At 52.1% G+C, this 23,555-nt stretch overlaps 1 protein-coding gene and 1 long non-coding RNA gene across 5 annotated transcripts in view; both read right to left on the reverse strand.

Moving 5' to 3' along the window:
* The window catches only part of LOC116952799 (IQ motif and SEC7 domain-containing protein 1-like), a 519,292-nt gene that overhangs the window by 447,487 nt on the left and 48,250 nt on the right, over window positions 1-23,555 (reverse strand). The gene's annotated exons all lie outside the window — the stretch shown is intronic.
* On the reverse strand, window positions 6,319-19,133 carry LOC142931077 (uncharacterized). The gene is made up of 3 exons (XR_012947084.1): window positions 17,051-19,133; window positions 15,107-15,244; window positions 6,319-8,403 (listed from the first exon to the last, which is right to left on the reverse strand). It is a non-coding gene; the product is annotated as an uncharacterized LOC142931077 (long non-coding RNA).

Raw genomic sequence — 23,555 nt, forward strand, 5'->3', positions numbered from 1 at the left:
GAAAAAGCACTAAAAGAGGCGTGGAGGAGGTGGTCCGGAGCGGTGGCGCAGCGGTTAGAGCTATGCTGCGCTATGAACCCCTGCGCCCCGAGTTCGATTCTCGCTCACGGCCACCAACGCCGGTGACGATTATCTGAACCGGTCCTGGGCCTCCCCTAGGTCGACTCAGCCTCAAATTAGTACCTGGTGCGGGGTGTAAACATCGCCACTGGGGGAGACAAAGGCGGTCGGGCGTGGTGCTGTCCACCAACCCACTTGTGTGCCATGCTGGCTTTCATAGGTGCTACTCGCTAACAGCTCTTGCCCCGACATTATCTTGAGGCTACACGGGGGATCGTTGTCTCTTTGGGGTAGTGGTGTGAGTGGCGGCTGGGATTGGAAATTGAGCGGAAAGGCATCGGTGGGGGAGGATCAAAGCCGGGGGTGGGGGGGGAGGGGGTGTGGGTTCGTACTTAGCGCAGTTGGCTACACACGACGACGCACCTCCGATTAGCAACGGTTGGATGCGTCGGGCGCAAAAGAAGTTCAACATACGCACGTACGTATTGTCCCATCGTTCACCGATGCGAAATCGCGTTGGGGGGGGGGGGGTGAACGAAATCGAAACGGCCCGACTTGGGGGGTACCCACGGCCCCACTCGGCTCCCCCGCCCCCCCTCCCCCCCCCCCCCCCCCATTGCTGCATCGCGATGGTCGTCTTGTCGTACAAAATCACCGCTTTCACCGTTTGTGTTATTTTTGTTTTCTCGCGCCCCCCCCCCTCCCCCCACCGGCGTCGCGTCGTCACGAGGAAACCGGTCGAATCTCCCGCAGAGCATCGCGCCCCCCCGCCCCCCCCCTGCCCCCCCCTGCCCCCCGCTCCCCCTGCCCCCCGCCATCGTTTTAAACACCAGCCGGCGGAAGCGGATATCACAGAGCTACTTCCAAAAAAATCATCGGGGCCACTTCTGCTTCGTTGGCCCGATTGATGGGGGTTTCGTGGAATTTAGTACAAACTTATTTTGTCAGCAACACAAACAAAAACTTTTTTGGTCAGCACAAAATCATCAGTGCAGTGATATCTGAACCTTTGATGGGAATTCATGAATTTCAAAATCTATATTTATACGAAGCAGCAAACCTCCAGCCATAGAAACTGAGACAGCTCCCCTTGGTTTAATCTGCGAGCATCGCTGAGCTGTTCCGCCCCATTGCGCGGGGATCGGCGTGTGGAGCGGTGGCAAAATGGTTAGCACACTGAGCTTTGACCCCGGTGTGACCTCCTGAGTTCGATTCCCAGCCAAGGCAAACATCAGAAGCGAGTGATCGCTGATGCAGACCTGACAACAATTTAAAGGGCGCGGCGTCCCGTTTCACTGCTGCGAGAGGACACCATCGAAGTCACAGTTGTATGCCGAGCTTTAAATTCCTTCTGACAACTTCACTTGCAATTGCAGTCATATAGCCGTGTCTGTTGACATATCCGTGCAATAGTCACCCCTGTCCATCAGTTTAACGTGGCTGCAATTTAGTTCTTAAAGCTGTGCTACGGCCAGTCTCAACATAAGTCGACTTACGCTGCAGGCAATTTGTTATCCAACGTTGACTTGTGTTTGTGCCTCGTTTTTCATTTCTCGTGTGGTGGAGTTGTTTTTTATCCGATTTCTATTCGGCTCAGCGCTGTACCTTTATCTGATTTATACTCTTTGGTTCTTTCGGTAAAGTCACGTGGGTTTAAAATAAAATAAATCTTTCGGTAAAGTCACGTGGGTTTAAAATAAAATAAATCAAATCACGACGTTTCGATCGCTACACAAGCGACCGTCATCAGGTGGGAACAGATACAGCGGGAGAACTGCCTCCTATGTCAGCATCCCTGCAGTCACGAAAACTTCAAATCTAGACTTTATCTGATTAGATTTTTTTTGGTTTTGCCACCCCCATTCTGGTGACCAGCGGTCGCTTTTGCGTAACTGAGTCAATATCCTTGGCCATTCGAGTTCCCACCTGCTTCAATTTGGAATTGAAAACCCATTTCTTTAGAACTGCCTTTTGTGTGTAGTTTGTTGTCCTTCTCCCCCCTCCCTCCCTTCCGCACCTCCGAACGAGTACGGTTGGCTCTGTATGGCGCGAAATAAATGTCAAAGAACGTACATACATCGAGTACGTCAACTCGACATGCCCTCTCGGCAGCTTGCGACGGCGATTGGAGTGGAGGAACCCGTCCTCTCTGCACATTGTATCGAAATATGTTTTTTAAATCTTCACGATAGCCGTGCGGAGAAAATAAGAAGCCACCGTCAGATAAGAGACATCGCAAAGGGAGCGCCAGGATAACCTTTTTTCCGCGCGTCATCGCTCGGAGGGACACGTGTCAAACGCCATCCGGTTTGGCCTTGCAAATTGCTTTTGCTTTTTGTTGTTAGAATCCTTCGTGGAACCGTGCCCCATTTATAAACTTACATCGGTGTTACAAATGGGACTGTCGATGCCAAACCGTGCAGCTGCTGCTGTTGTTGTTGTTGTTTTTGCGGCGAGTATATAAACCACGACGCGGCCACTTTTGCCCAAAACGAGTTTGTTTGCCGAATTTCCAGGTGAACCGATTCATTCACCCGCCGACCCCCCCCCCCCCCCCCAACTAACAGCTGCCATAGCTTGGGAATTGATGCACTCGGTGCAATTTGAACTTATCTACTTTTTGGTTCTTTCGGTAAAGTCACGTAGAAGGGAAACAATAAAATAATAAAAATATGAAACAATAAAATTCTCACGACGTTTCGACTGTAACACAAGCAATCATCATCAGGTGTGACTTTATCGAAAGAACCAAGAATATGAATCCCTGCAGTCAGGAAAGCTTTATATAAAAATTGATCTACTTTTATTCATATAAGGGGCGCCACGGTGGTGTGATTTTATCTTGCTCGCCTGGTGTGCAGGAGGTCAGGGGTTCAATCTCGACCCTGGTACCTGTATATTTGGAAGAAAAAAAAGTGTATTTTCATAATGTTTGCATGGTGTACAGTCTGAAAAGTACCCACATGATAAATTTCCAGTTTGTTGCATGTCGCGAAGTACGCTAAACATTTTGAACAGACACACATAATCACAACTTTGCCTTTTATATATATGGAGATAACCCTGTGAGCCGTGCGACTCTTGACTCGGGTGTGACCGCAACAAAACAAAAACATGAACAAGAAACATCTTAAAGTGACTACACGCAACAGAAAAATCCTGGAAAAAAACAGTAAAGCCTTCCAGATGATGATTTAAAAGTCCGTATCTCTCCAGTCGCTTCCTAATATCGGAAGGAAGAGCATTCCCGACGGCCGCAGAAGCGGATCTGAAAGCGCCGCGAGATAATGGGGTGCCCGTCAACGCAAGCGGTATTGGCCAAACATCCCGTTGCTAAAACGTTAGCATTGAGACTCGGTGAGCCTTTCCCTGGGTAAATCCGAAACCTCCGATTAGCACGGTTGGCTATGATGTGGGTGCGTTCATTCGTTTCTCAATCCGCTTGTCCTGGTGAGGGTCGCGGCAGCTGCATGTTGAGCAGGGCTACGTACGGCGCAAAAGAAGTTCAACATGCATACACGTCGACCGCGTGACTCAAGCTCTTCATTCAGCAGCTGATAGGTCACGGCTGACGATGACAATTGGTGACCACGGTGGAAGTGAAACCGCGTTTTTAGGAGGGCCTCTCGTTTCAAGAGAGGCCCAGAAACCCAACGAGCCGTCCTCACCCACCCCCCCCCCTCCACACAAAGGGTAGCGAGAGCACTGGCCCTGACCCGCGGCATTAGCCCGCCCCATTCATTCAGTCACGCCGACGACGACGTTTGTTAATTTGTAAATGGGACGCCGCCGCTAAAGTGATTTCGCCTCGAATTCTCTAATCAGCCATTTATGTCGCAAGACTAACCCCCGCCCCGCCCCCCTCCCCCCCTTCTTAATAACTCAATGCGCTAATTACTTTCCCTAACCAATGTCAAACGTGTGCGCATTATATACTCGTTGTTTGTTGTTCGTGAATTATTCTTTTTTTTTTTTGTGCCCAGCTGTGGTGTAAATTCCACTTGGGACCTGTCCGTGGGAGAGAGGAGGCAAGAGTTTTATAATTATTATTTTTCATTATTATTTATACGCGCGTAATTATCACCGCTATATTTTCTCCAGCGATGCTCAACAAAAGCAGAGTACACCACCCTTCAAGTGACAGACGCGCACTTGCGCCATCGTAGCTAGCCCGGCGCCAGTGATCTAAACTAGAATCTGTTTCGTTTTTTTTACAAGGTAAGGCCCCACTGAGCTACGTACAGCTCTCTTTTAAAAGCGGCCTGGCCTAAAATCGATAGCTCAAACCAAGTGGCTTATCTTGAGGAAGATTATAGCAACCAAAAATAGTCTAAAACGCGTGACGTTGATTGTAAACGTGGAGGGAAAAACCCGGAGGACCCGGAGAAAAATCCACGTGACCGCGGGAAGAAAGTGCAAACTCCGAATATACAGCAGCAGGCATCCGGGTCAAGATCGAACCCACGGCCTCCTGCATAGCAGGCGAGGTAGGGAACATTTCTCCACCACGGCGCTTGTTTTAACTATAACCCTCCACCACCCGGCGCACAGCCAATCAAATCAAGTTGTCACGCCATGGGCAAATGTGCCAATTGATTTTGGTTATTCAGCCAAACCCGCCGGAACGTCGACAAGCGAGAGGTGGATTTTGACTTTACTTTCACGATAACCAATTCTCGCCTTGTTAAACGACCGCCGCCGCCACCGCTCGAGTACATTTCTACGCTGCACAGTTCTTCTCTGTATTAATTTCCCACGCGCGTGACATTCCGGCGAGTGACAGGGCCGCTCATTAAACTGCCGCGATGAACCGATTTGATTGGCTGAATCTACAACAAAAACGTTGACGGGGTTGAGCAATTCCCCCACCCCGCTCCTCTTCCTCCCCCCCGCCCCCTAATAGAAATTCCGCAAGCGTCGGCGCCACTAATCCACGCGTACCCACTGACCCAAACAGCGAAGCACTCCGCGCGGCCCCTTGTTACGGAAACAGAAATCAATGCCGCCCGCCCGCCCCGCCCCGCTGCCGTCCACCTTCTCTCCCTCTCTGCTGCGAGAGAGCCGAGGCCGAAGTTGCTGGGCCGCCTGTCGTGCCCCCTCGCCCCCCATACCACCACCGAGACCCCCGACAGCCTCACCAGCCCCGCTCGCAATTTTTATTTCTATCACCGCCCAGCCTGGGGAGGGAGGTCAGGTCGGGTCAGGGCAGGTCGAGTCAGGTCAGGTCTGCTCCGGCGTCCGGCAACAGTCGAACTCGCGGGGCATCTCTTGCAGATGCTCCCTTGTCGGACTCTAAAACTAAAAAAACTATTTTATAAATATATATCATCAGGTGAGTTCCCACTGAGCTTGCTTGTACGTCGATATTATCCGGAGGTGACCCGCCCGTCACAAATGATAGCTCGACAAAGGAAGTGGCGCATCTATCATCACGTGCAAATGTCGAGAAGCAGCCAAATACTCGTAAACGCGTGACGCTGATTCTAAATGTGGAGGGGAAAACCGGAGGACCCGGAGAAAAATCTACGCGACCGTGGGAAAGGAGAGAGAGATAGAGAGACGCAGAATTCAAATATACAACATACAACGTCAGGGTCGGGATCGCACCCACGACCTCCTGTTTTCCAGGCGAGGGAGTTGACATCTCGCCGTAAAAACGCCCCAAATGCAGCTAATGGCCAGATCTGCATCAAAATTGCCCGCATCCACATTTAGAATCAACGTCACGCGTTTCGAGTATTTGACTGCTAAAAATGTCCACGTGACGATAAGCCAACTTCGTCGAGCGAATAAAAAATTGTTTATATGCTTTTAATAGTTCATGGTTAATACACACCGCAGTATTAATCGGGGCGGCTGCTGGATTTGAACCGCTAATGGTGCCCCCCGAGGCCCTGGGCCGCGCGATTGCCTCGGATGAATCCCGAGGACGTTGGAGCCGATCTCGTAGACCTCCGAGTGCCGGTGAGCGATGCGTCGTGAGTTCTGCTCGTCGCTCTCTCGAGCGGGGCGCATTCCTCTCTGGCCGTCGGCGTGGGTGGAGGGGAGCAGCAGAAGCGAGCGCCGTTGATCTTCGCGAAGGGAAATCAACACTTCACCAGACTCAATCCAATCCCGAGTCAACTGCACGAGGTCACACACTCGGCGTGTTCGAGGGGCCTCAGTCGACTTGACCCCCCCCCCCCCGTGCCTGCTTCCATCGCTTCTCCCATCTCACTTCTACACCCCCCCCACATCCCCCCCCCCCCCTCTGCCCTCCACCACGTGGTTCTCCTCCCGTGAGCTCCCCATGAGCTACGCTCAGTGACGCCGTGACGACGTTGTCAGCTCAGTTGGGGGCTCCCCAATATTTGATTTGTCTCGCGCGGTCGAAGCCCAAGCTATTGCCTATCGCGGCCTCTCTCTCTCTCTCGCATCTCTCTTACCTTAATCGCATCGTCGTTACGCTCACGGTCTCGAACATGTAACGCTGCAGGGGTGCTCCGTCTTGGCTCAATGCAGCCACGGCAGCTCCGTAGTTACCTGTCAGCAATATCACTTCACTGCTCTAATTACGTTGAATTAAAGCGTGGAATGTTAATGAAAGCATTTTCATGAAAATTAAATGTCTACCTCGCTTTAAATAAGTGTCGCTGTTTCTTCTTTGCCACGGTTGTTGAAAACAAATCTCATGGTGGTTGTCAAGGGCGGGGGGGGGGAGGGCCCGACTCGTAGTTTTGGCCCCCGGGGGAGAGGGCCAAGGCACCCTGCCTGCCCTCAAGCTCGTCACGCAACTCGCTCCGCTCCCACGAGCGCTCTGCTCCAGTCACGGCAACTTTGCAGGAACGAGCGGGGATGCCTCCGGCACCCTGGCACTGATCCACTCAGTTCCGCAGAGTCACCACTGCGCTCCCGGCCTGGTCCGGATGCCCGTCCACAAAACTGGCGGATGCTCTTGTTATTTAGTCAAAGGCCACGGCGCATTGTGCCCGATGACCGGAGCACTGACATCGCGACGCCACATCCGTTGCCTCCCCCATGCTTGTTATTTCCCCACATTATTTTCGCCAGTATGCACAAGTGGTGCGACGGTGACTATGAGATGTTAACTACCTCGCTTGTTATGCAGGAGGTTCGTGGGTTCGATCCCGACCCTGATGCCTGCTGCTGTATATTTGGAGTTTGCGTGTCTCTCTCTCTCTTATCATCATCACGGTGGCTAGGAGATGTTAACTACCTCGCCTGGTATGCAGGAGGTTCGTGGGTTCGATCCAGACCCTGATGCCTGCTGTATATTTGGAGTTTGCATGTTCTGCCCTTGGTCGGGTGGATTTTTGTCCGTGTGCTCTCTGGTTTTCCCCCACACATTTATAATCAATGTTACACGTTTAGAGTATTCAGCTGCTATAAATTTCCACGCGATAAGCCACTTCGTTGAGCTATCATTTGTTATCACCGGGGCGCTTCTGAACAAGAGCTGTATCGCTCAGTCGGCCTGACCTGGTAAAATAATAAAAAATAAAAAAGTTCACATAACGCAACGCGTATCATAGCGGGAACGCTGAAACTGGCACCGATCCCCCTAGCTCGCCGTTCCGGTGAACATTGTGGCACCAAGTATCCGCAGAGGCAAGGGAGTTGGCACGCTTTTATCGCCAAACGACAAAAACCTCCACCCACCATCAACCAAGACCTCAGCAATGTCCCTCGCCGCCCACTCAAGTCCCGATCACCCTCCTGGGATCGCGCTGCTGCTGCTGCTGCTGCTGTCACCCGTCCTAGAATCTCAACCAGATCCGGAGGAACGCTGGTGAACAGAGTGAAACAATGCGAATGTGTAGAACAAACACCTCATTCGAGAGCCAGGTAACGCACCTCCTGGCGTTGAGATTCCGCGGCCATGAACAAGAGCGTCACCAGCAGGCCCATGCACACCAACATCTCCTTCGCGAATTTAAAATCAAAGACGCAAGCCACGGTGGTGCGATTGTGGCCATGCAACCTAAACTACGGACCACACTGAATAAGCCGCCGTAGTCTGCGCTCCTTCAACGGAAGGAGGAGGAACAGCAAAACGACACTAACTCTCTGTCTCCTGAAGCCCTCTTGTCATTTCTAGCGGCAGACGCCGGCATTGGCATCTAGCTCCTGAACGTATCGCCACGTGCAAGAAGTGGATAAAACCTAGAGGGCCTTCTCTGAAACCCCTCAGGCAACCTCTGCGCAGTGTGGGAGGTTGCACCTTCTGTTCTGCTGCCTCCACGGTCTGGAATTAATTCCCCCTCCAGCCATCTGTGCTGCCGACTCCCTGTCCACGTTCAAGTCAAGACCTTCCTCTTCCCAGCCAGGCGGCTGATGTCGCTCCTATGAACATATATATAAAAAACAATAAGATGTGATTTACATTGTTATTGAATTTTTATAATTACGCACATGTCGATAAAAACAAAACACAACAACTATCTCCCCGTGTAGCCTTAGCAGACTCTTGGGGCAAGTGCTGTTAGCGAGTTGCCCCTGTGAAGGCCGGCAGGGCACACGAGGGAATGGGTGGCCAGCACCACGCCCGACCTAGGGGAGTTCCAGTACCGGTTGAGATAATCGTCATCGGTGTTGACCGTGAGCGGGAATCGAACTCGGGTCGCCAGGTTCGTGGTGCAGCGCACTAACCACTGCGCTGGCGCTGCGCCATTTATCCTGGCGTCCGTTAAGGCCCCGACCATCCGGCCACGATCTTGGCGAAGGTAAAATTTCTCTGAATTCACATCAATTCACATCAATCACCCCCTCGATTCTGCACTCTCCATTCGTTAAAAAACAAACCACAGCTTACGCGAGCACAGCGCTTTGAGCAGCAAATGCAGCAAACAAAAAAAACATTTAAACACTATTGCACGCATTTTTTTTTTATCTCAGCAGGTACACGCTGCTCTGTGCATCCTCGATAGAGCGTTCACGCGTAAATGTTAATTTCAGTTTGAAAAGTTGACTCAATGTGGCTCATCGGCGTTGGGCCCTAAAATGTATAATTAATAAGCATCTCGGGTTCACTTGGTAGAGGTTTTCGCAGGATTATCGCCACATTACGAGACCCGCAGGCCTGTTAATAAGGCGTCTGAGAAAACGATCAATTGCCTTCTCAATGCTGGCAACACTGTGGTTCATGAATAAGTCATACATACCACCACCGAATTACCGAGTGCCACTGTGGAGAACGTTAATAGCAAAAACAGCTAACGCGTAACCTCCCATCGCTTTTCTGTCCACATAAAAAATATATAATAATGTTAAAGTATTTTTAATAATGTTAAAGTATTTTTCCACGCTACCGCTTGGCCTTCTGGGAGTGCTGCTCATCAGCAGTGCTGGTTCAATTCGAGGGGAATTCTGCGACGGGTTTTGACGTTCAGTGTCAGGCTTGCTTGAACCAACGCTGACGATACTGTAATTTGTGCATAGGTGAGGACACCTTCTGTAACGTGTCGGTTTTTTATTGTATTTGTGTTCTTATTTGACGCAAAACCACGTCACGCGAAACGCAGAATAACCATTCAGGCGTCGCGTGTTCAGAATGTGTACAGCAATAAAGAAGTAAAGTAGTGAGTGAGTGTGATAAATAAAAAAAAATAAGTGACAAACGAACATGATGCTGCAAAACATTTTTACGGCACTTCAACCACTCTTCAAAGATAATAACTTTCCGCTGCTTCTTCTCACAGCCTGGACGTGGTGACCCTGTTAAAACAATTATAACCTGGGCACCGATCCCATATAAAACAAGAGTTAATATATATTTAAAATGTACGTTGCTCCAGTAACTATTCACACAGGGTATTGACCGCAGAACCACACAACCCCTCCCCCCACTCCCCTGCTGGGAATTTTTTTCGAAACCTCCGGGTAATATTTTAGATATCACCACGTTCCGTTTCACGTGCTTCTATAATAATAATCGTAAAAAAATAAGGTCACAATCATACGAAACCCCCACCTCTATGCTTACCGGCACCTCCGATTTTCACGTTTGGCTACGTACGGTGCGAAATAAGTTAAACACAACAACAACCGCCATTCGCCACTAAGTGGCGGTGACGTCACCACGACGCTTGTGCCAGGCCATGTGCACCTTGAGGCCACGTGAAGTGTCGAACGCCCGCTGGCAGGTCACGGGGCAGACCCAAGTGCCACGGGTCGACTGAGATGACTGAGATGACTGGCTGATGCACCACCTGTGCCCCCTACTGTGCCAACCTGCTGTGCTTTAGCCACACTGCGCTCCGCTCGTTGTTGTGAGCGTCGCTCCTCCGCCCTCCGTTGTTGTTGGAGGGCGACTGCCTCCAACTACCCAGTAGCGTCCTTCACGAGCCTCCTCCACAGAGGCCGATCTTGACACCGCTGGTACCAGTCATCGCCAAGTCCACTCAGCTCCACGTCTTCCTGTACCACATCACTCCATCTCTTCTCTAGCCTGTGCCGCGCCCGTTTAGATACATGCGCTACTTCATTCGCATGCACCCAGGTTGCGAGATAGCAGCAAGTAAGTGACATTCGTTTAAGTGAAATCGATTTCCCGAGAGTAGCGTACCTACCTCTAACAGGCGTTCAATATGTCCACTCTACAAAGAGTCACAATTCTCACATTTAACCCTACGACCAAACCGCATTGCATCTCGGAAGCTGAGCAGAGTTGAATTTGGTTAGTAACCGTATTTTTTGTTTATTTTAACAGGTAAGGCCCACTGAGCTATATAGCTGGCCACAAATGATAGCTCAACGAAGTGGCTTATCACGTGGAAATGTATAGCAGATGACAAAATTACTCTTAATACTACACGTGGAGGGAATACCCAGAGGACCCGGAGAAAAATCCACACGACCACGTGGAGGACATGCAAACTCCAAATATACAGCAGGCGTCAGGGGCGGGATTGAACCCACGACCTCCTGTATACCAAGCGAGATAGTTAACATCTCCTAGCCACCATGATGATGATGAGAGATAGAGACACGCAAACTCCAAATATACAGCAGGAGTCGGGGTCGGGATGGAACCCAAGACCTCCTGTATACCAGGCGAGGTAGTTAACATCTCCTAGCCACCATGATGATGATGAGAGATAGAGACACGCAAACTCCAAATATACGGCAGGCGTCGGGGTCGGGATGGAACCCACGACCTCCTGTATACCTGGCGAGGTAGTTAACATATCACCACCGTGGTGGCCTGAACCAGTCCTTGGACATCCATCAGCGCACACTGACCAGCATGTTAAAGCGTGGTCATCCCTTTCTCTCAATCTTTTAGTTGGATAAAGACCTCCCCAGGCCACGTTAATCATGGGAGTCGTGTGACCATACTTCACCACACTGTCCATTCCAGGTTCAAGGAGCTTGAGTGAGGAGTGTGTTCGAGAACTGTTCAAATATCACCCGCCAATGAAGTGAGAATTAGGCAGGGAATCGGCCTTGGGTCGTCAAACTGCACCACTATCTCTGTGGACAATAGAAGTTGCTTTTTTTCTTTTTGCTCAAGATTCTTATTCATATGGTGGACAATATTACCGTTAATAAAAAAAGAGTGAATCCACACATTTGTAATTTTTGTTTCAACGTGCAGTCATGGCTAACCCTTCAGGGTGCCAACTGAAAACTGTTCATCTGGAGACATTCTAAATATTTTATTTCTATCAAGGCCCCCGTGATGCAGGCCGCAGTCTTCTGCTCGTATTCACTCAATGTCTCGAGCCTGCGGTTCTTGACATTCACTGCAGCCTTGCACTCAGATGGTCCTTAATCGTTAAACGAAACGTACAGTTTTGATTTAAAGCTTTCGTGACTGCAGGGATTCATATTCTTGGTTATTTCGGTAAAGTCACGTAGAAGGGAAACAATAAAATAATAAATATATATTGTGACCCAATGCAAAAAATAAACACGACAGACTCTCATTCCTAAAAATATATTGTTTTATATTTTTATTATTTTATTGTTTCCCTTCTACGTGACTTTACCGAAAGAACCACGTATAAGGGAAAAATAAAAATATAAAAGAATATATTTTTATTATTTTATTGTTTCCCTTCTACGTGACTTTACCGAAAGAACCAAGAATATGAAACGTACAGTGTTGATAAATACTTAGGAGGTTTGACGAAACAAAGCAAGTTGTACTTACGTGCACGTGATTAATTTGTGTTTCGATGATTTACCTTAAAAAAATCTGCCCATGTCTCACACCCCCAGAGAGGGCATCTCGCACCACCAGGGGGTGCGGCGTGCACCCCAGGTTAAGAACCACTGGCTCAGGCCCCTCAATATTTTTCGATGTCTCATGCGACACCGTTTGTTCCCCCCCCCCCCCCCCCCCGATTTCCAGTTTCGCTTCGCTGCTGCACACTCCCGATTTGTCTTTGCTTTTTCTCATTTGCAGTGAGCCAAGTCGCACTCTTGCGAATGAGAGTCTGTCGTGTTTATTTTTTGCATTGGGTCACACCTGGTTAAACAAAAAAATACTCCATCTGTCAACTACGAGGAAGGGCCATTTCCCGAAACGTCGCATTCCCCATTACGGAATTGCAATTGATTAATGTGCTGAGCTGTTATCACGTATCTGCAATATTGGCATCATGTTTGTCTTCGCTCTGCTGTTATCGATGTGCCAACAGGCCACGGATCTCCCATGTAAAATAGCCGGGCAACAAACGGAGTATTTGGCTGCTATACATTGCCACGTGACGATGATGATGATGATGATGAGCCACTTCGTTGAGCTATCGCTTTTGGCCAGGTGGCTTCTGAAAAAGAGCGAGAATAGCTCAGAGGGCCTTACCTGGAAAATTAGAATAGTCAAATATTAAAGTTAAAAACAAAGCAATTGAACTTAAACATAACTGGGAAATTTCTGCTTGGTATATGCGGCCAAAAACGATAACAACAATTATTTTGATTGCTTATGGATGTTTTTATATATATAAATATTATGAATTACACACTCGGAAGCAATGTCCTGTCGTGATGAATTTCACGTGCAGGCGAGACAGATTCCCGTCTGCGATGAGCCGTGTAGCGCGCGTTAGACAACGAGTGTTCTGCCTTCCCCCGAAACGTCCCGCCGAGTACGGAATGCCGTGTTCTCGCGCGAACGCGTGAGAAAAATTATACAACTTATGGAAATAAGCCCTTAAGCCCCAACCATGCGACACCTGTTGCATCTCCGCGGGCTGCAAAAAACTTTAATTTTAGCAACCGACACTAAGTCACTGGCCACGGTACAAAAACAATCTTAAGTGATTCTCCTGTTCGTTTGATCATGTCGGTTCTCATAATCCGTGTACAGCCCTGCAGAGTCGGGGACGGAAATTCCACAGTCCTTTAAACTATTCAACTAAACCGTTCAACTATTTTTTTTTAAAGCCACTTCGTTGATGGTTCAACGATAGTTCAACGGAGCGACTCGTCGCCACGTGGCAATTTATAGCAGCCAAATACTCCGAAACGCATGATGTTGATTCTACATGTGAAGGAAAAAACCGGAGGACCCGGAGAAAAATCCACGCGACCACAGAGAGAGAGAGAGAGACGCAAACTCCAAATATGCAGGCGTCAGGGTCGGGATTAAACCCACGACCTCATGTATACCAGGTGAGGTAGTTAACATCTCGCCTCCGTGGCGCCCATATTGTATGAGTCAACCTCTCCCAGAGAAGAACCGCTTTCGCCCTTTCGCACAAGGTGGTACCTATTTAATCGAGCGTTGAACTCGCAACCCTTCTGATTGCGAGCCGTTGACTCCACCACCAAGCCAATTGGCCGGATGCTAGAACTCAGCGCATGAATAAATAAATAACCTTGTGATAGAGAGTCGAATTCAAAAGCATCCTCAGATACAGGTGCGCACATAAGATACGGCTGCAGGCACAACACTTAAATATTTACCACCTCACTTATTTATTTGATTCATTCCGCGAAGCCGCGGGGTTTTTTTCCTTCACCTCTCGGATAAGCAATGGTAACAAATAAAATATATATTTCTTACTGACAGCCCTCTCTCAATCCACTGCTGGGCGAAAGCCTCCTAACATAACGTCCGTCGGTCATCGGGCGTTCGCTTCGACCATACTTCACCACGCCGGTCAGTGCAGATGCCCATGTCCGCTCCCGCTCTAAGCCATGGCCGAGAGTTTGAACTCCTTCGCGGTGGTCCAGGTGGAAATCTGTGGTCTCCACAGCTTGGGGAGTCTGACTCGTGGCTGGAAGCTCCAATCCCCCCCGCCCCCCCCCCCCTCAGGCAGTCCGTGCTGTCGACACCCTACCGCCGCTGTGCCAGTCCAGGCTCAAGGACCCTTCCGCACCTCCGATTAGCACGGTTGGCTACGTACGGTGCGAAAGATATTCAACATCCACACGTACATACTCCCTCTCCTCTGCCTATGATGTGATTGCAACCCCCAGCCCCCCCCCCCCCCTCTCTCTCTCTGCACAATAATATCTCTCACTATTTCTGCACAGTGTGTCGAGATGCAGTCGCGTGTGGACGCGAGAAAATCCACGTTGCATTGCGTTGACTCACAAAGGCCAAAGGTTCGCACGGAGACCCATAGGTGCACAGAGACCAACCTACTTACACGGGGACATATGACTGACAGCTTCTCTCTCTCTCTGAGCATACACGGGCAAACACACGACACAAATGCACGCGCTGTTTCCGCGCAGCGTCTCCTCCTCGAGACGCCCGTCGCATTTCGACGTCGTTCGTACGAGATGCAAAATTCCGTCGCTGCGTCGCACGGCGCCCGCTGAGCTGACCGCAGCGCCGCGCGTTTCTCCGCAGCACGCAGGTTGCCGCGGCTGCCATCCAGGTGAGAGGCGCCGACCCCTGAACCCGTCGATCACGTTGCACGAACGAGGCGCCCAACCACCCACCCACCCACCCACCCCCCGCCGTCCCACCGTTGTCTTTGCGAAAAGTGAAAATAAACAAAACGACCGTCCGCGCATCGTCGGGTTACGATGGACCTCATTTCAAAAGGGGTCATCGGTCACGTCGACGGTCATCGACGATTCGAACCTGCCACGTGGGTGGATCAGCGGGAGCGCGAGCGCCGCGGGCAGCGGTGGTTGTAGCGGTGAGCGCTGCGCTGTGCCACGCTGCTTATCTGAACCGGTCCAGGGCCTCCCCAAGGTGGACGCAGCCTCAAAGGAGTGCCTGGTGCGGTGTGTAAACATCGCCACAAGGGGAGACAAAGGCGGTCGGGCGTGGTGCTGGCCACCCACCCCCCTCGTGTGCCGTATTGGCCTTCATAGGTGCTTGCTAACAGCACTCGCCCCAACAGTATGGTAAGGCTATACGGGGTGATCTTTGTCTGTGTGTATGTTGAACTTCTTTCGCAACGAACGTAGCCAAACGTGTTCATCGGAGTGGCTCACAATCGGACGACTTCAAAATCCTGGTTCGGGATGGGGGGAGGGGGTTGACTCGCCCCCACAGACGGGAATTTGGAAGAGCAGGCCAAACACTCTCACAGAGACGGGCCGTTAAAGGACAGGCCTGAGACACCGCTTGTCCATCTTCTTTGGTTCTTTCGGTAAAGTCACGTAGAATGAGAATAAAATAATACATTGATAAAATAAAATAACACAATAATATTCTCACGACGTTTCGGCCACAACACAAGCGGCCTTCATCAGGTGAAGGGACGAGACTGTCTGGTAGGACACTCCAGCGCTGTCCTACCAGACAGTCTCGTCCCTTCACCTGATGAAGGCCGCTTGTGTTGTGGCCGAAACGTCGTGAGAATATTATTGTGTTATTTTATTTTATCAATTTATTATTTTATTCTCATTCTACGTGACTTTACCGAAAGGACCAAAGAAGATGAATCATTGCAGTCACGAAAGCTTTAAATCGAAATTTAACCGCTTGTCCAATTTACGTCGCCTCGGATTACCTGACGAGACTTTTCCCCGTCCCTCCGTCTGCACCCCCCTTCCCCCCGCTCGCGTCTCTTCCCTCCCTCGTCCGCTTCAATAAAAAACCGCGGGCAGCGTCGATCTTCTTGCGAAGCTGACGACGTCGCTAAGGTTGTAAATTCGCCGGGGCGGGCAACGGCGATTCCCACCGGGCCGTTCAAGTCGCGCCGATTCAAAACGTGCGGCGGCGGCGGTGTCGGCGGCGGTGTCGGTGCTGATGGTCGTTTGAAGATTCTCATCATCGGCCGAGGCATTCGTTGAGGGCAGCAGTGGGAGACTTTGCGGCCAGCCGAGAGAAATTGACGGGAGTCCCGGGGAGACTGGGCGATCGCTCCCAGCCCGTTGACTCTACTGCTCACCCACCCCCTCCCTATCCACCACCATCACCACCACCACCACCCCAAACAAATTCTGCCACAGCGCTCATTAATTTTCCAACCGCATGAGTCGTCGACGATTTTTATTTGTCAACGGGAAGCTCGCCGGCGGGGCAAGGTGGTTCGGTGGCAGAGCGTTGACGGGCGTCGCGGTATGGTTGTTCACGGCTGTTGCGGAACAGCTGCTAAAATAATATAACAATAATAAGAAGAGGAATAGCATCAGCCAGCACGGCAGGAGGTGAGAGCGGTGAGTCCGCGCGTGGCCCCGCCCATTATTTTATTATTTACCACTTCCATCCGCGCCTCTTTCCCGCACTGCGCACTTGTCTCAGTCACGTGGTGTTGGTAAGCCCACAAGCTCTAACCCCTAGTAGCCAAAATGAGTAAAAAACAAACAAACGTCGCTGGAAAGCTTCTTTGAAAAGGGGGAAAGACCCAATGACGAAACTCCCCCCCACACCGGTCCGTGAAAAACAATTGTCTTCTACGAAACCGATCCCTGGTGCCAAAACGTTTGGGGACCTTTGGCGTCCTGAACCGCACCGCGAGCACAGCGGCGCGCATCGCACGTGACACATCGCGCTCGGGATTTCGAGGGCGATGTTTTTGGTTTCTTGTGTAACCGGTAGCCGATCGCCCTCTCTTTCTCTCTCTGGACTCACCAGCGGACGATCGGGATGTGGTCTCGTTTGCTAATAGGTGAGTTGACCTGCGCCTGGAGGGGGGGGGGGGTCACCAAAATGACAAAAGCAAAATGAATACAGCGGCAAATGAAGAAAAGCACTCCGAACATAAAAGACGCGAATAAAAGCACTGCATCACACAAGGCATCGAATATATTGCAAAACATAATATTCCGTTTAACACTTAGTAGGCTTTCGCTACCAATATCATCCATAATAGAGGTTTTTTGGGGGGATTAAATCGTGTAAATATATAAATGTGTCGTTAAACCCGCCACCACCTGACACAGCCGACAAGTACTAGTGACGAATTGGCGCGTTCTGTTGACGTGACAACCCTTTCTAGTTGCCTGTGTCGGGTGGTGGCGGGTTTTAACGACACATTTATATATTTACGCGATCTAACCCAAAAAACCCCTCTATTATGGACGCAATATTCCAATGCAAACAAAACACGTGCCTGTAAATTGCTCGGTTGTGATTTCACACACACAGCAGAAGCAGCAGCAGCAGCTGCGCCCTATACTCCTACTGCAACAACTTGGCAAGACCCTCCTGAAAAAGAGGCTTGAGACTCAGTGAGGCTTTTGGTGGCTAAACAAACGTCTGGCTGGCATTCAGAACGATAACGCTGGTGAGTCCAGCCTGGCGAAGGTGCGTGTGGGTGGCCCTGGGACCTGTCCAGACTTCACGCGCCTCCGATATTCTAAAACTAAACTGGTTTAATTTTTACTTTATCAGGGTAAGGCCAACGGAGCTGTATAGCTCTTTTACAAGAAGCGACCTGGCCACAAATCATAGCTCAATGAAGCGGTTTGTCACGTATAAATGTATAGCGAACAAATATTCTAAACGCGTGTTTCTAATTGTCAGAGGGGAAAAGATGCACGCGACCACGGTGAGAACGTGCAAAACTCAAAATATGCAGGCATCAGGGACGGGATCGAACCGACGACCTTCTGTATACCAGGCGAGGTAGTTAACATCTCGCCACCTTTGGCACCATTTCCCTACGGCTGGAAATCGAGCTCAGTTGGCCTGCTTCGAAGCGCAGTACACAAACCATCATCAATTAATCATTCTTCGGTAAAATCGAACCGTCATGGTCCTCGCGCCAATCTGACCGCCGCCCAAGGCGATCGTGGGGGCGGCTACGTTTCACAGACGAGAAACGCTTGCCACATTCTTGCGGTAAGGGGTCGATGTTGCGTCGTGGTTTTAGGCAAATGAGTAAACATGCAGTGTAATTATTTTTTTTTAATGTGGCAACTTCGCAGAGACAATGACGCTGGCGCACAACGGCCGATTCTTTTGGTCGAACGACCCCACGGAATCTGTGATGTCCGTATCGCTTTACATTTCTATCGCGATAAGCCACTTAGTTGACCCATCATTTGTGGCCAGGTCGTTTCTGAAAAGAACAGAAAAACACGCAGCTACATAGCTCGGTGGGCCTTGCCTGGTAAAACAAAAACAAATCCATGCGCTTTACACACAAATCACACGTTTCCCGCACCCCCGATTAGCGCGGTGGGCTACGCACGGTTTCGAAACAAGTCCCCGTAATACATCCATACCCGCACTATTAACCAGGGCGGCCACCGGGCCCGAACCGCGAAACGTCTACAACCGAGCAACGGGCCGCCGGCCACTACTCGGCCGCCGTCAAAGATCCACACGCGACGCGCATCTCGCGATGACCCTGTCCCAATCTTGGGCATGCATCTCTGCTTGTCTCTCTCTCTCTCTCTCGGATAAACGCCACGTCTCTCTTTGTTCTCAAGCGCGCGCGGTGTTAATTGAACGGCTGATTGATTTGACGTCGGTCTGGGTGCTTCGAGTGGAAGTAACGCGGGGTCAGGAGTGGTGGGTGGGTGAATAGGGGGTGGGGGTGTTGCAAGCCGGCCATGTGGATCCGGCGTTAATACCCCCCCCCCCCCTCTCTCGCTCTCCCTCTCTCTTAATTAAGAGCAGCGGACAAGGATTCCCGCGGTTGGCTCCTATCTCGTCGCCGCGAAAATGCCGGGCATCAGTCAACTTCAGGGCTCGAGCCGGGGGGGGGGGGGGGGGGGTGGGCTCGTCGCGTAATCATTCGTCCGGGGGAATGGAGGAAGCGCGCCGAGCGACGAGAAGCAATCGGAGCCTCGCGAATGGGCTGCGTGGCGGCGAGCTGGGCGGTGTTGGCGGTGGGGGGGGGGGGATGCGGTCAATAGCAAATTTATTATGGGTCTCGCCGATCCAATACAAGCGATCCGACGATGCGACCGCGCCATCGACGTCGTCGTTCCCTCGACAATCCCCCCCCCCCCCCCACACGCTCTCTACCCCCCCCTCCCCGCACACCCCCACCGACACCTTCACCACCAAGCCCGATGGGCGAGCACCTACCGAATTCAATTTGCTTGTCCCGAAGCGCCGAGCGGGCCATGAATTTTTTGTTTGTTTTGTTTTTATTTCCAGAGCGTGGCGCCTCTGTTGCCTCCGGCTCCCTGGACCCCACTGAGCGAGTCGGAGGAGCGGAGATCGGAGGGGAGCGATGCGCCCGCCGCCACGGCATAGAGGGATCACAGCCGCGAGGCTCGCGCGCGCGCGCGCCAGCCCCAACGATCCACGCGCCCGGGATATTTCAGGCTGCCGGCGAGGTCACCACGGGGTTAAGGGCGGAGAGAGGACCCCCCCTCCTCCTCCCCCCCCCCCCTCTCTTCGCCCCCCTTCGCGCTCCCCCTTCTCGCCCCCCCTCTCCTTGCCCCCCTCTCCTCGCCCCCCCCTTCATCGCCCCACCTCCTCGCCCCCCCCTCTCCTCGACCCCTTCCCCAGGCGTACGAAGAGATCCTTGTTTCATTATTGTTGTGCGTTGCTGATGCTGCTGCTGCTGCGATGTCACTCATGATGGTGGATAGATTCGTGCAGTGGGTAGGTGTCACGAATTGTTTCAAAAGTTCGCAGCACCCTTCCCTCCCCCCCCCTCCTTACTTCTCAGGTCGCTGACCCCCAACTTTTTTGAAGAGAAACATTTTAACCGCAATGAAGATTGGAGAGCTGAATGGAGTTCAAAATAACTCGCACTTTGCAAAAAAAAGACCCAGAAGATCGCTGGTTTTGATCTTCCACGGAAGCTCATGGTCCACCCTAAGCCGCATCCGCGCAAACCACGGCAGATGCCTCGCGGCTGTGATCCCTCGGCAGATGCCGTGGTGTGTGCAGCTGTGCTCATGCAGAACAGACCGTGCAACCTCTAACGACGCAATGCCCCGGTCCACAACTGCTGAAGGAGACATCGCAGCGATGCGCTCCACTCCGCTGCTCCTGACGCGGCTGCCTGGGATTGACCAACTCAATGTGAGATCGCAGACGTTGGGAGAAGACCGCGGATTTACGTGGTCACGCTGGGCCCGAGCCGGCCCGTGTTGTGCATTTTCCGTCCCCGCCCTGGGAGGAGGCGGGGGGTCTGGTATCACCGTTTCAGTTTATTTTTGGGGGGGCTCTGCACGTAAATAAATGAAATACGAAAGAAGAAGAATTTCAGAGATGTTGCTATATTTTTCGAAGGGAGGGGTGGGGTGGGTGGGGGAGTGTGGGGGTGGGGGCGGCTTTAACGTCGCTACGACGAAGCTTCGGCGAGCGGCGCTTTTGGAGGCATCGCTGCCAGACGTGGAGGTGCCAACCCTCGCTCCGTTCGTTTCCAAAAGCCGTCGCGCATTCCCGTCCCACCACCACCACCACCACCGCCGCGTGCGAGTGACCTTCGGGGTCCCGTGAACTCAAATCGCAAAAGCGGAAAATTTCAAAGCTACGCGACCAAGCAAGGCAGGACCCACGGTTCCTAAAGCGCTGGCTGTTCGACTCTTTGCAATTTCGATTCGGGGGTTCAGAGGTCACGGTGGGGGGTTAGGGGTCGTAGTTTGTTCCTTCTTTACGTAGCAGGGATCGATGGGAGCTCTCTGGCAATCGGCTCGGGTCGTGTGTGTGTGTGTTTGTGTGTCCGCGTGAGCGCGCACGCGAATACAACAACAACCGCCGCCATTTGCGACTAAGTGGCGGTGACGGGGCTTGTGCCAGGCTAGGTGCATTTTAAGGCCACGTGAAGTATCGAACGCCTGCTGGCAGGAGGTCACAGGACAGCCCCAGGTGCCATGGGTCGACTGAGATCACTGGGCCGATGCACCACTGTGCCAATTCGCTGTGCTTTATGCGTCCGGCGCTCCGCTCGTTGTTGTGAGCGTCGCTCCTCTGCCCTATTGTTGGAGGGCGACTGCTTCCAACTGCCCAGTCGCAGTATCCTTCGCGAGCCTCCTCCATCGAGGCCGAACACACACATAAAGACAAAGATCCCCCGTATAGCCTTAACAGACTGTAGGGGCAAGTGCTGTTAGCGAGCACCTATGAAGGCCGAAACGATACACGAGGGGGTGGGTGGCCAGCACCACGCCTGACCGCCTTTGTCTCTCTAGTGGCAATGTTTACACACCGCACCAGGTACTCATTTGAGGCTGAGTCGACCTAGGGGAGGCCCGGGATCGGTTCAGATAATCGTCACTGGGTGTTGCCCGTGAGCGGGAATCGAACTCGGGTCGCCGGGTTCGTAGTGCAGCGCGCTAACCGCTACACCACCACTCCCCACAACAAAGACAAAGATCCTCCGGATAGCCGCTCCGCGCACACACACACACATACACACGCGCATACACGCGCGAGCCATGCGAGTCAGTGAAGCTCCACACTCCGACCACGAGGACTCCCGGACCTCGTGGGTTGTACAAATGTAGAGCATCCGTACGCTCGTGCGAGGTGTAGAACGCGACACGTAAAATGCTTCGTGGCATGCACCGCAGTCCGCTGATTCAATAAGTAGGTACAACAACGGAGCAGCCCTCCAATTGCTTGCTGGCAGAAGGGCTCCCGACACTAGATGGAGCTGTAGACAGCCCCCCCCCCCCCTCCAAGAGGATATTTGCCTCCGCTTCCACGTTGGCCAGACGTCTGGGAAGGCCCACACTTTACCACAGGAACACGCGACCCTGCCCATCGAGCCAACAGAGAGACTCGCCCCCATCGTTTCAACAGCCGTGCCTGCCCGCGTAAAGGTGGACATGAAATGGACGACCTCTGCGCTGCAAGCCCAGTGTTGCTTGACCGTTGCATCCACGGGCAGACATCGCCGAATGGCTTCGCATCGTCGCTGCGTGCACCTACGGAATGCATTACCGTGAAGTAATGTCTACTACGGCTTCGGGGGCAGAGAGGAAGAGAGAGCACGTCGGAGGGGGGTGAACATAGGGAGGGAAATAAACGCGAGTCGGGCGAGAGATGAGAAGTGAGGGAGGTCAGGCGGCAGCGAAAATGCCTCACCGGGTGCAGCTCAATAATTTTATAACCGCGGCGCAAATGCCGGCCGGAGGTCGAGATGAAAGGGAGGGCCGGGCGGCGTGGGAACAGGGGAAGACTAACGAGGCCGTGGATGAGACGGGGTTCAATGGGGGGCGAGCGTGGGAGGTGGGATAGGGGGGGGGGGATAGGGGGGCAGAGTGGGTGTACGGGGGTCGCGACCCCTTACTCCACGCGCCGGCCTCGATAGCGGAACGAGAAGGTGCGGCTCCTCGAGCTTCGAGCTGAGCGACGAGGATGGCGAGTGACGCCTGCCCGCCCATGATTGAGTCTCTGAGCAAATCACTTGGGATAATTCGCGTGTTTCCTCACTCCTCTTCCTATCGCGATTCTGTTGAAGTAACGTTTTGCGTTTAGATTGTCGTCCTTCCCCATACACCTCCGATTTGCACGGCTGGCTACGTACGGTGCGAACACACGATGAGTGTCATTCCAAGCATGCGTGATCATCCGCGCGTTGTGACCCGCGCGTTGTGACATCGCAGCCAATGTGCGCCGATTGCACGGACGTTTTTATAAAACAAACCGGAGGGCTGCTGGGCAGTGATGCGTGGATGACATCTCGAGTCAAACGATGAGGAGATGAGAGGAAGGAGGGTGGATGGAGGGGAGGGGGGAGGCGGAGGGAGGAGGGGGGTGGAAGGAGATGGGAGAAGAGGACAGGGCCCATTAATCACCTAATGAACGTTGATAGCGTTCAGGTCGCACCTGTGCGGTGGGGAAACGCGACGGGCGTCATGCTGTGTGATTTCCGGAATGTATATTTAGCAACGTGGAAAGTTGACCCAAGGCGTCAATCTCCAACGTGCGCATGAACACGTTAACCCGAGCTCGATTCCCCGGCCGTGGCCAACATCGGTGCTTCGTGAAATCTGGAATGTTCCAGGGATACCTGGGTTGACCCAGCCTTAAGTGTGTAGCACTCTTCTTCTTTGGTTCTTTCGGTAAAGTCACGTAGAATGAGAATAAAATAACACGATAAAATTCTCACGACGTTTCGGCCACATCGCAAGCGGCCGTCTTCAGGTGAAAGGTACAGACCTGTCGGGACGACAGAGCTTCAATGAACGATGTTAAGATTCGTAGCGACTTTTAAGCT

Source organism: Petromyzon marinus, chromosome 48 (genome assembly GCF_048934315.1).
Source record: "Petromyzon marinus isolate PM22_M1 ecotype Great Lakes invasive population chromosome 48, UKy_Petmar_22M1.pri1.0, whole genome shotgun sequence".
Classification (NCBI taxonomy): domain Eukaryota; kingdom Metazoa; phylum Chordata; class Hyperoartia; order Petromyzontiformes; family Petromyzontidae; genus Petromyzon; species Petromyzon marinus.